General features: G+C 45.9%; 1 pseudogene across 1 annotated transcript; it reads right to left on the bottom strand.

Annotated features, from left to right (window-relative positions):
* Nucleotides 1–630: 630 nt before the first annotated feature.
* Nucleotides 631–6658, bottom strand: LOC310796445 (zinc finger CCCH domain-containing protein 6-like; annotated as a pseudogene). The gene is made up of 8 exons: nucleotides 6487–6658; nucleotides 5151–5279; nucleotides 4877–5016; nucleotides 4207–4310; nucleotides 3864–4092; nucleotides 3382–3781; nucleotides 3078–3266; nucleotides 631–2174 (listed from the first exon to the last, which is right to left on the bottom strand). The product of its transcript is annotated as a zinc finger CCCH domain-containing protein 6-like (transcript).
* Between the last annotated feature and the right edge of the window lie 4543 nt (nucleotides 6659–11201).

Genomic DNA, 11201 nt, shown 5'->3' with positions numbered 1-11201 from the left:
ACAAACTCATATCAGGGTGTGTGGTAGAAAATGTTCATGTTCAAAACGTCCTTTTAACCCATTGTGAAATCCCTTCTCATAAAAGTGAGCATCAACATAAAAGACCGTCATATAAAAAGTGTCTTCAAATAAATATTCAAATACAAAATTGTCAAGGGAACTCGTAAGTCTTTCTGAATCTGCATGTCATTATGAATGAATGATCTATTCTACAGAGTGATTGGAATTAAACCCAGAGTTTAGTAAATAACATCGGGGTCAGTCCATACTGAAAACTGCACAAGTTAATTTGAGCATTGAAATGTTCTGAATATTTAGTACATACCATACAGACATTTTGTAACAACAAGGCCTTAGCACAGTTTCAAAAACACGTATTTCCGCATTAATATCACAATGTTGAAAGAAAGTATACATTGTGTCTGTGCATAATATCCAGCATCTCCATACTGCCAAACCAACTGCAGTACTGTATGTAATGTTACAAATGTGTCATGTGCTGGATAGCATGTGATTCTACCGAAGGTCATTTTATGTACAGTTTTATATAGAGAAATAAATAGATGTGTGTAAAGCTAAATAAAGATTTATAGACATGTCTTAGTAATATACACATCATATACAACCTTTCTATATCTCCACACTGAAGTGTTTACTGGCAGTGGGATCGAAAGTCTTGAACACGTCCTTCAATGTCCTGTCATCTGCCTCCTCATCGGCTTCCTCCTGTTTTGGTTCCTCCTCCATCGCTTCGCCCTTTTCCTGCTCCTCCTGCTCCTTCTTGTCCTCCGCCTCTTCCTGGAGGCCAGCAGAGCTCTGTGCTCCTAGTTTGGCCTGCCTAGGGTCAGTGTACTGGGGTCGGATCAGCCCGGCCAGTGCCTGGATGGGGAGGTTATGCACGGCGGGGGGTTTGACCGGTGAGGCAGGGGGCGCTGTGGGCGTAGCGGTGAGTGGAGGAGGCTGATGTGGGGAGCCCTCTGAGGCACTGTCTGCCCTTTTAGCCTCTTCCTGCGAGCCTCTTCGCCGCGTTGGCGAGAGCGACGACGGAGGGGAAGTGTCTTTCTTAGCAGGGTGTTTCAGAATGCCTGTCTTTTTAGGAGGCTCCGTCTGCTCCTTCTGAGCCTGCTCAGTCTGATTACACGGGTCGTACAGACTGATGCCCCCCAGTATTGTCGTGGGACTGTCCAGCCCTCCGCCAGAGGAAGCCAGGCGAGGAGCGTACGGAGGCAGCTTCTCGGGTTCGGGCTTGACTCGAGCGTTATGAGGGGAGGAGCCGGCGCCGGCTCTTTGCAGCCTGGGGTCAACGACTCCTCCCCCAGAGGAGGCCTCCTTCTGCGTCGGCAGCTTGGAGTCCGGACTTGCCGTGCGTTTGATTCTGTGATCCAGAGCCTTATGCTGGCGTGGATCCAGAGGTCTCTCTGTGGAGGATCGAGACTCCAGGGTCCTGGAGGGCATTCGACTCACACCTTCCTTCAGACGGGCAGCGGCCAGTCTGGGGTGGATGGGTGGAGGGGTGGAGACGACCACGACGGAATGGTCAGCAAGACTTGTGCGGTTCATCTGAGCATCAGCGATTAGGGGTGGGAGGGCCAAGTTGATGGAGTGGTCCTGTTTGGGCACCAAGGAGGGCATGAGATCCTCGGCGGACCACACCACTGCCTGAGCAAAGGCTGGCCGTTGGAGTATGATGTCCACCCGGATGTGGCTGAACTGCTGTAGCTGGCCACGGGGGTCTCACAGCACCGCCCCGGGGCTGGCATCTAGAGGGATGAGGGCAGCTCTGTCCCTTATCTCCCTCTCTCCTTCCTCGTCCTCCTCTCCAGTAGGGGGCCTATGAGAAACTGGTTGGTTTTGCTGTCGATAGGAGCTTGGCTCCACAGGTCTCACCTTCCTGGGGTCCCTAGCGAGCCGTCGGTCCACAGCTCCGTCTGGCTCCTTTTTCGTGCCTGGGGGTCGCTGGCGCGGGTTCGTCTTCACACGCGGGTCACTGGGCGGGGCCCTCTCCTTCAGTAGCCGAGGGTCACCCATCGCTGGAGCTGCAGGGGCGGGCTGCGGGTGCTTGGGCTGGGACTGCTGTCCCTGGTGCATCTCATTCTGCTTCTTCAGAGATTTAAGAAGAGATGAAACACAGCTCCCATCCTCCTCATCGCTTGAGTACCAGTTTGTGGTTTCATCTGTAGAAATAAAAGGTTAATCATTATGTAAATGTCCTATCAGAACAGTGGTGTAGTGCACTTATTCCACCAGGAAGCATTGCGTTATGGCCGCCGGAGCTGGTCGAAGCCTGTCTAGTGAACGCCTGTGTCCACCAGTGACCAGACGCATCCCCGAAGCGGCTCTCCGCCCTGCTCCACTAAACATAATGCGCCCTGTGTATTTTCACTTCCCTATTTGAGTTGCGTCAAGCAGCACAGAGCAGATCGAGCTGGGCAGGAATTCACGAGAATAATAAAATAAAACATCCTGTCGATTTTCAAAATAAAACCTGTTACTGTATGTCAAGAGAGAAACAGTCACACATTGGGGGCGGGGGGCAGTTTGGCCTGCTTTCTATATAATGCATCCCTCAATTACTTGAATGCTTCCATTATTTTGGCAGCTACTTAGGTTCAAATTAACTCAGTGAGTTTGTTTGAAATGTTTGTATCAATGAACTAAATTCAGTAATGGTTTGGTAGCCTAATTGTTTACATTGATACATTTGTAGCCTATAATTCAATCACTCATGTTGTTTTTGTAGACATCAATAATGACTGGCCAGCAAAAGTAGTTTAAAGTACTAAGTAGTTAAAAACTATTTCAAATCCTATACTAGGCATCTCGCGCGCTCGACTCCTAGGCTCGCCCGCCCTGCAGCTCGCCGAGCTGGCCCTGCAGCTCGCATACACAGCTTGGCCGCTGCGCGGCCTTCCCCATCACTGATGATGTCACAATTTCGCATCACTGATGACATCACAATTGCACAATGGTAAATTACAGTCTACTATACCCACTTCTCCAGGGACCACTACACCACTGTATCAGAGCACTTTTGCATCGTTTTTGGTATCGTCTGTCTGTCACACGTGGTCACTCACCTCTGTTTGCACTGTTATCATCCTGGCCCTCCACCCTCTGCGGCTCAGTCCCCTGCGGCGGTGGCTGTGTTTGCTGCTGGGCCAGGTGTAAGAAGAGGGCTTTCTGTACTGCTGCTGGTAAAGACTGCACCTGAGACTCAGCACCCATCTGCTGCTGGAGGTTCTGTATGAAGGCCATACTGGGGTCTACTACATTCATATGAACAGACATGGAGAGGTACAAATGACACAAAAATATTCCTAGGAATTAGACGAATGGATATTGGTGATTTTAACTTCTACGCCATATTAATGTGATACTAACCTCCTTGACTCATGGCCTGGTTCCGGAGGAAATTAGTGAAGAACTCTACTGGGTTCTGGCCTAAAGATGGAAAGGGGAAGAGGCTCTGTAGCATCTGCAGATCTGGTGGCATAGGTGGGAATGGATGCCTCTGCAGACTCATCTGAGGGTTGATATTGGGTCGGTTCCCATGGAACGGGGGTGGTTGTCCAAGCGGGGGCGGGGGATGGAAATCCATGAGGTGGTGGGTGCTGTCTGTCCCGGGGGACTCTGTGGCATGGGCGGCAGCCCTGTAGGGGGACCCATAGGACCAGGTGACCCAGGCGGAGGAACAGGCGGGGCACTGGTGCCTGAAGGCACCACAGCTCCACTCTGTGTGTCCTCCTCCCCCTGACTCTCTCCAGGAGAGAAGTTGGTTCCACTGGAAAAAATACAGAATGTAGAGATGAAGCTCCAAACATTCTTGAAGACTCTGATTAAAGTTTGATGACAAATTGAGTTACCGCAGAATTTTTTGCGCCAGATCTACAGTAGGTTGAACATTGATTTCAAACAGAGGGGATCTTCTTCCCCGCTTGGCCAGAGGCTGCGTCCCGAGGGGCTGCTGTGTCCCGGGGTGGGCAGCAAACCCACCCCAGGAGGAGGCTTTGAAAGCGGGGCGATGCCCTGCTTCCTCAGGTCCTCCAGCTCCAACTCATCCTCATGGGCATTCTCCTCCTCGGTGTTAATGATCTGAAAAGGTGTCCGAAAGGAGAATAATGACAACTGTTGATCTTAGAGCCAAGGGTTTCTCGGCATAGATTTGTTAAAGATCCAAATCCAACTCTATGGAACATTTGATCTCACCTTATCAAGCAACTCTTTGGTCACATCAGTCAAAGCGTCGTGGGAGAACTTGCAGGTGTCCCCCTGATAACATTTGGCTCCTGTATGAAAGAACTTGCACGGATGTGCAGTCACAGGTTAAGGAACAGAATGAACTCAAGTATAATATATATTGTATATCATTATATATTATAATAGCCATTTCAGTTACGGTAATTGTCTTTGTTTTTTATCTTTTTTTCTCCCCAATTCCCCCCTTCTGTGCCGGTCATTGTGCCACCGCGCCTGCCGATCTGGGGAGAGCCGTAGACTAGCACATGCTTCCTCCTGATACATGTGCAGTCGCCAGCCGCTTCTTTTCACCTGACAGCGAGACGTTTCACCGGTAGGATGTAGCGCGTAGGAGGATCACCACGCTATTCCCCCCAGTTCCCCCTCCCACCCCGAACAGGCAGGGGGAGGTGCTAATACAGCGTCCAGAACTCATATCCCGCCGGCCTCCCACCCGCAGACACGGCCAATTGTGTCCGTATGAACGTCTGACCAAGCCAGAAGTAGCGCTACCTGGGGTACTTAAACTGGGGTCTCCACGGTGGTAGGCGACTGCTTGTACCTCTACGGTCTCTACACTACCAAGACGCCCCCAATTATGATGATTTTTCCTATGATGCGATTAGACCACTCACAATACTCGCTTGCCATTCATAAAGGATATTATGCATGTAAATGCAATTATCTCCTTTACTGGAGTATCCTTGGAGGTAGAATTTACAAAGCTCCTATTTCTTATCTGGTTTGACAAACTCATGTTCAAACTTAACACTGTTCCCCCTGAATAGAGACACAATTAAGTCAATTAGTCATTTTCAGTCAAGAAAGGACACATTTTTTCTATTAATATTATTATTATTGCATAAATAGGCTTATGTTATTATACCAAGCTCAACTGCATTAGTGCCATTTACCTTGATGCATCGACCTTCGAGGAAATATTTGCAGATGTATCTGCCATTGTGTTCAACCGTGTGTTGATTGATAAACTCCTTGCTCATGATTGGCCGTTTCTTCTGAAAACCAGAAGAATTGTTCCCTTCCTATGGACACCAAAGAAGAAGAAAAAAAGGGTTTTGGTCACACGTCTTTTCACCTAGGCTGGACACCATTCCTGCCCACCCAGCTTCCCACATGACACGCCGCCCTCCGCGTATAAGGGGGCCATTTTCGGACAGACTTACCCCCCGAAAAATGGAGCCAGAGGCCAAAAAACACTAGCCTGGGTAAACCCAGCCCCCAGTGACCTGCTCTCAGTCACTAGGTGCTAGTGACTGGGAACTGAGAGAGCAGGTCACGTGGGGGTTGGGTTTACCTAGGCTAAAAAAACACTACGTAGGAATCTAGGCTTTAAAAGTTTGTGAAAATGTGTCCTGGAAAACTCTTTGTTGTTGCTTTTTTTTGCTGTGTGGATTTGATGTTGAGGAAGGCGTGTTTTTGTTATTTCATGTTTTGAGATTCGCCATGCTTTTACAATTTCTTTTTGCAGTGTGCTGTGGTTTATATTAAAGCTTTTCCTCCATATTCCTTGATTTATGTATTTTTCCCCTCTCCCAATACATTGATCTCATTGCAGTGTACAATGTGTATTTAGACACAATTTATTATTATGAAATTCATTTATTATTATTAATAAAAGCAGCATTGTGGGGCGGCGGGTGGTTTACCTGGGGTTAGGACCTGAGCCAATCAGTGCTGCTATCCACCCACGTGGGGTTAGGACCTGAGCCAATCAGCGCTGACCTATAGCATTGTACCAACCAGTCTGTTGATTCAGTTTCAGCTGTTTGTAGTTGTCATCCAATCATTACCTTCCTATAGCCAGAGACTCTCCAATAGTGTGACTGAGGTGAGCCTTTGATGCCCCCATCAAAGGTGTTAAGTGTCCTCCTCTGTCATTTTCACACCTCATGAATGGCCCGGGGGGGATCTGAAAGGGGCTCTATTTGGGTTTATTTGGGACTGGAATAGTGGTGAATAGTGCTGAATAGTGTCTGCATATTGTGCTCTAATTGGTCATATGCTGGCCCGCATAGCAGGGATTTCATGCAGTGTAACTGCTGGATTAGTATTCTCAAACTAAACAGTCTGCAGCAGTGAAAATCATATTACATTGTGCTTGAGTCAGCAACTAAAATGGACACAGTAGCTCACTGTCCATAACATGTTGGACTGTATATGGAGAGACAGGAGTGGTTCTTACTGCTGTGATGTCCTCCATGCCCTGGTCTCCTCCTCGGCCTCGCCCACGGATGTCCTCCATGCCCTGGTCTCCTCCTCGGCCTCGCCCACGGCCGCCCCAGCTCTTGTTGCCCCTCAGGTTCTTGTTCTTGTCGAGCATCCCGCGTCCTCTGCCTCGCCCGGCCCCTCGGCCTGGGCCACTCCCTCTGCCCCTCCTCCTCTGGCCAACTGAAGAAAACATTTTGGCGGAAGTGATCAAATTCAGTGTCCTTTCGGCTTTGTATTACACAACATAAAACACAAAAAATAGACCTATTTACACCTGGCATTAACATGCGTTTTCTGTGAACAGATTGCAATCAGATTGTGCTTGACCACTTGAAAGGACAGGTGTAAACGCCCCCCCAAAGACACATTGAAGAAGGATTGCAATCTGAGCGGCCAAACCACCTCCGGAAGTGGTCAGGGACGCATTGTGTGTACACATTGAACACAAGTGTAAATGCAATGTGTCCTCTCAATCTGGATACAGCAAGTGTATGCGGATTGAGAGGACACCCATTTTGGGTGATCAAATTGCCATCAGATTGCAATCTGATCACCCAAAACGCATGTTAACGCCAGGTGTAAATGAAATCAGGCTAATGTGGTCAAGCACAATCTATTGACACTGATTGGCGGTCCTGTGTTTGTAGGAGGGGCTTGGGCTATTTAACAGCTAAGCACCCGTGTGAGAGAGTTCACTTTTTCCATTATCCAGGAATGGACAGGACTTCTGGCCTGATAGCTGGGCCCCAACGTTTTGGATGGGTTTAGTTTAGACTAAGGGTTCCAGTGTAAGTTCTGGTGTCTTCATTCTCGTTTTGTTCTGAGTCATTGTCTTTTGCTTTCAACCCAATTTAGTATTTTTTTGCCCTTTTTGTATTTTTGTTGCAACTCAAAATGGAAATTGCCAGTTTCTCCACAATAAACATTTTGTGGTGAACTTGAAGCCTGCCTCTGCCTCTTCTCCTGTTCGCCATCCGCACAGGCCCTCATATGGAAATTATTTTAATTTGCTCCCCACCACAGGGAGATCAATGCAGTGTCAGCAACACGGATCAGTGCTAATAATATCTAATAATATAAATAAATAATATGCTAATAATAATCTGCTACGGCGAACCAACACGGCCCTGGAGCTGGTAGGGACTCAATACCTTGCTCAAGGACACTTCAGTAGGGTGGACAGAGATGGCAAAAGTACACACTTACTTTACTTAAAGGAACACTCTGCCCATTTTCAACCAGCTTTGTATCATTAGAACATCAGTAGTATATCAGAAAACTGTAAACGGTTTTGAAGTCTGTCATTTAATTTGACAGTTATTGAGTGTTAAAGTGTGGACCAGTGACATCACTGGTCCACACTAACTCAAATTAATAACTCATTAACTCAAATCAACTCTCAATAACTGTCAAACTAGATGAATGATGAATAGTTTGACAGTTATTGAGAGTTAATGAGTTATTAATTTGAGTTAGTGTGGACCAGTGATGTCACTGGTCCACACTTTAACACTTTCAGTGCCACGGCCCTTGGGCAAAAGGTTGCTTGCTGTGCCACATAGGCCGCAATGCATTTTAAAACTGTCATATAATTTTTTTAATAATTACTATGTAAACACTGAACACGCACAAATAACGATGAGACTCTCTTCTATCACCTGCAAAAAAAAGTTTATTGATCCCATTTTCCGTTCTTTAGTTATGAGCCGGAGAAGATAGCTCGATTGAACGAAAAACATACCTTTTTTTCTACGAGCTGAGATAATGAGCCTTTTGTGAAATTAAACATTTCAAGCACATCTCTGACTCTGAAGCGAATTTTCTGATGTCTGGGTCTGTCTGGGTGAAGTGTATGCTGCTCTGCTGCTCTCCGTGCTCCCCCCCCCCCCCCCCCCCTCAACTGCACACGCCTCCTGGGTGTGTCTTATGTGTCTGGTGGCTCTCAGTCTCTGCTGAGTTTGCTGCGCACACACAGTGAATGGTGCGCGACATTCAGCTTTTTGGTTCCGCGTGTGTTTGTCACGGGCTGGCATGCTTCCAGTTCGGAATAATAATGCTGATTATGTGAATGTGCTGTTGCAGCGTACATGGAAGTGCTCAGTTGTGACAGCGGATGCTGCTGCTGGGGGCACAGCTGGCGTTGTGCTCGTTTATGGAGGCACGTCGATGCATACGGACGGATGCGATGCGATTTCCTCATTTTGCCCAGTGACTATTTCTGTGTGTTTGGCTCCTTTTTCTCTGATCAGGAGAGTGCTGTCGCCACCTAATGGGTTTGTAAAATAGGTTATCGACCTCCAATAGCTACAATATTGTTAGAGGCGACGTAAGAAGCTTAGATCGACACCCCCCCGTCAAAAAAACAATTTGGAGTTATGACGCCATTTGGCGTCGCTGGCACTGTACGGTAAATTTCTAATGACGCCATATGGCGTCGCTGGCACTGAACGTGTTAACACTCAATAACTGTCAAATTAAATGATAGACTTCAAAACCGTTTACAGTTTTCTGATATACTACTGACTATTCTAATGATACAAAGCTGGTTGAAAATGGGCGGAGTGTTCCTTTAAGTACAAGTAGCCTACAGTTAATTGTGTGAAAAAGACTCTGGTAAAAGTAGAAGTACTGATTCAACTTAATTACTCAAGTAAAAGTAAAAAAGTACAGGCTCTGAAATGTACTCAAGTATAAAAGTAAAAAGTATTTTCTGTGCAAGGTGAATAAACTTGCGTCATATTAATATAATTCAAATACTATTTAACTTAAAAGATCCCTTCACAACATCTTTTAAGATGCATAAAGACTATACTTTGATTAATAATTTGTGTAAGTTTTACTGTGTAAGTTACTCTCTCCAGGTCTTTTTAATCTGTACATGGATGATCTATCTGACCAGCTAAGACACTGTAGGACTGGTTGTATGATTGGTAACACCTTGGTAAACCATCTTATGTATGCTGACAATTTGGCCCATTAGATCTGTAGAATATAAAACCAACATTTAACATGCACTGCATTAGTCAGGCTTATGAAACCTAAGAAACAGTATATTTTCTTACATTTGAATACATTTCTAAAACACCGCACACGTATGACAATTGTCTGATGCTGTAAAACGCTAACAACACGTTGCATGCAAGAGGATATAAACACATTAGTAAACTTTTGACAGTGCGCATTTATTCTAGTGAAATGAAATCTACTTTATAATCTGAGTGGTATTAGTCAAATGTATATAGCATGACCTCAATGGCTGCTCGGTGCACCGATTGTGCTTTCTGCAAAGTCGGCACACAGTCATTATGGGAAGCAAAACAATACATAGATATGAAAGCCAAAAATGTATTTTTATGAATAGCAGCAGTGAATGATTTACTGACTTTTGCCAACAGTCAAATTCCCTACATATAAAGGGAGGCCTTTCAGATGTCAAAACGAATGTGCAGGGCATGAAATGATGATTATGAGGATATTTCATCACAATATACATTGACTGCAAAAGATCACCTGTCAGGTTGCCTCTGTGTGATTGTTGTCATGGCTGTGGTTGCAGGTTTAATTCCCGTGGCGCTGGCAGATGGCAGGCCTGCAGATGAACCCACTGTTGCTGTAATCCTCCTCATCTTGTAATGCACAGGGCCTGTCTGTTGGAGACACAAGGGTCAATCACACAGAAATGTGCAGCGCAATTAGCACACACAATATTGCCAAAAGCGGCCACGGATCCTGGTAGACTAGTGGACATCTTAAATATTGCGTGCAATACGTTTTTCCATCATCTATCATCATCAGTGAACTTTGTTTTGAAATAAGCCCTGCACATACGCTGTGCCATTCAAACCTGCCACTGAAGCTTATGTACAGAGTATGGTTGACTGTCTTTGCACTGTACAATTTCATAAGCTGCTCATCTCTAGTCATCTTCTTTAGTTTCTAATCCTGTGCCTTCGATCATAGCAGCACGGGCTGACCTCTTTGTTCCTCTTGGAGACAGAGCCATTAGGCTGCCCGTGGCAATAGAGAGGCAAAGTGACCGCCTACTTCCTGCTTCGGCACTGTACCAGAGATTTTTATCCGGCATTTATTTTCCCATAGACATTTCGTAAAATGCTTATAAAAAATAGTTTTACTTGGTCAAACCAAACGGTTCAGCTATATTTAGAATCGGGAGAGACCATAGAACAAAACTTAAAAAACGACATCGAAAAAATGATGAAAGTGGCTGCTGCTTCAAGTCCCTGCCACTGAGAGGAGAGCAACATATTTGAACTTGAACAGGCGACAGTCTTTGAAGCAGATGTTCAGTAGCAACACTGAACCAGTAGAAGACCACGAGTCTGGAGGAAGCATGAGAAGCTCTTTCCCTCAGGCTTCACAATCACAACAACAACTTGATGGATCCCTGAGGGGAAATGGAGTTGCTCACACTCAGGTAGGGAGAAACATAGGGACAGTATAATAGTATATATATAGATATAATAGTATCGTCAACATGCATGAGTGAGACAAAAAAAGTTGGGAACCACTGGTCTTGTGCACCACACACTGGACATTGACAAAAGTGTCATTTTCAGACGGTTACATGTATTGTATAGTATATACCACTGAAAACCTCCTCAACAGTTAGTGCACTTCTTTTCTCAAATCAAACCCAATCTTAGCGGCAGAAAAAACATTTAAATACATATGTCCATTCATTGTTCTTACGGGCAGATCAAAACCAGTATGTCTCG

This window comes from Poromitra crassiceps, assembly GCF_964638095.1.
Source record: "Poromitra crassiceps genome assembly, chromosome: 22".
Lineage (NCBI taxonomy): Eukaryota > Metazoa > Chordata > Actinopteri > Beryciformes > Melamphaidae > Poromitra > Poromitra crassiceps.
Note: the sequence above shows the minus strand (reverse complement) of the source record. Positions and strands in the feature narration are given on the sequence as shown.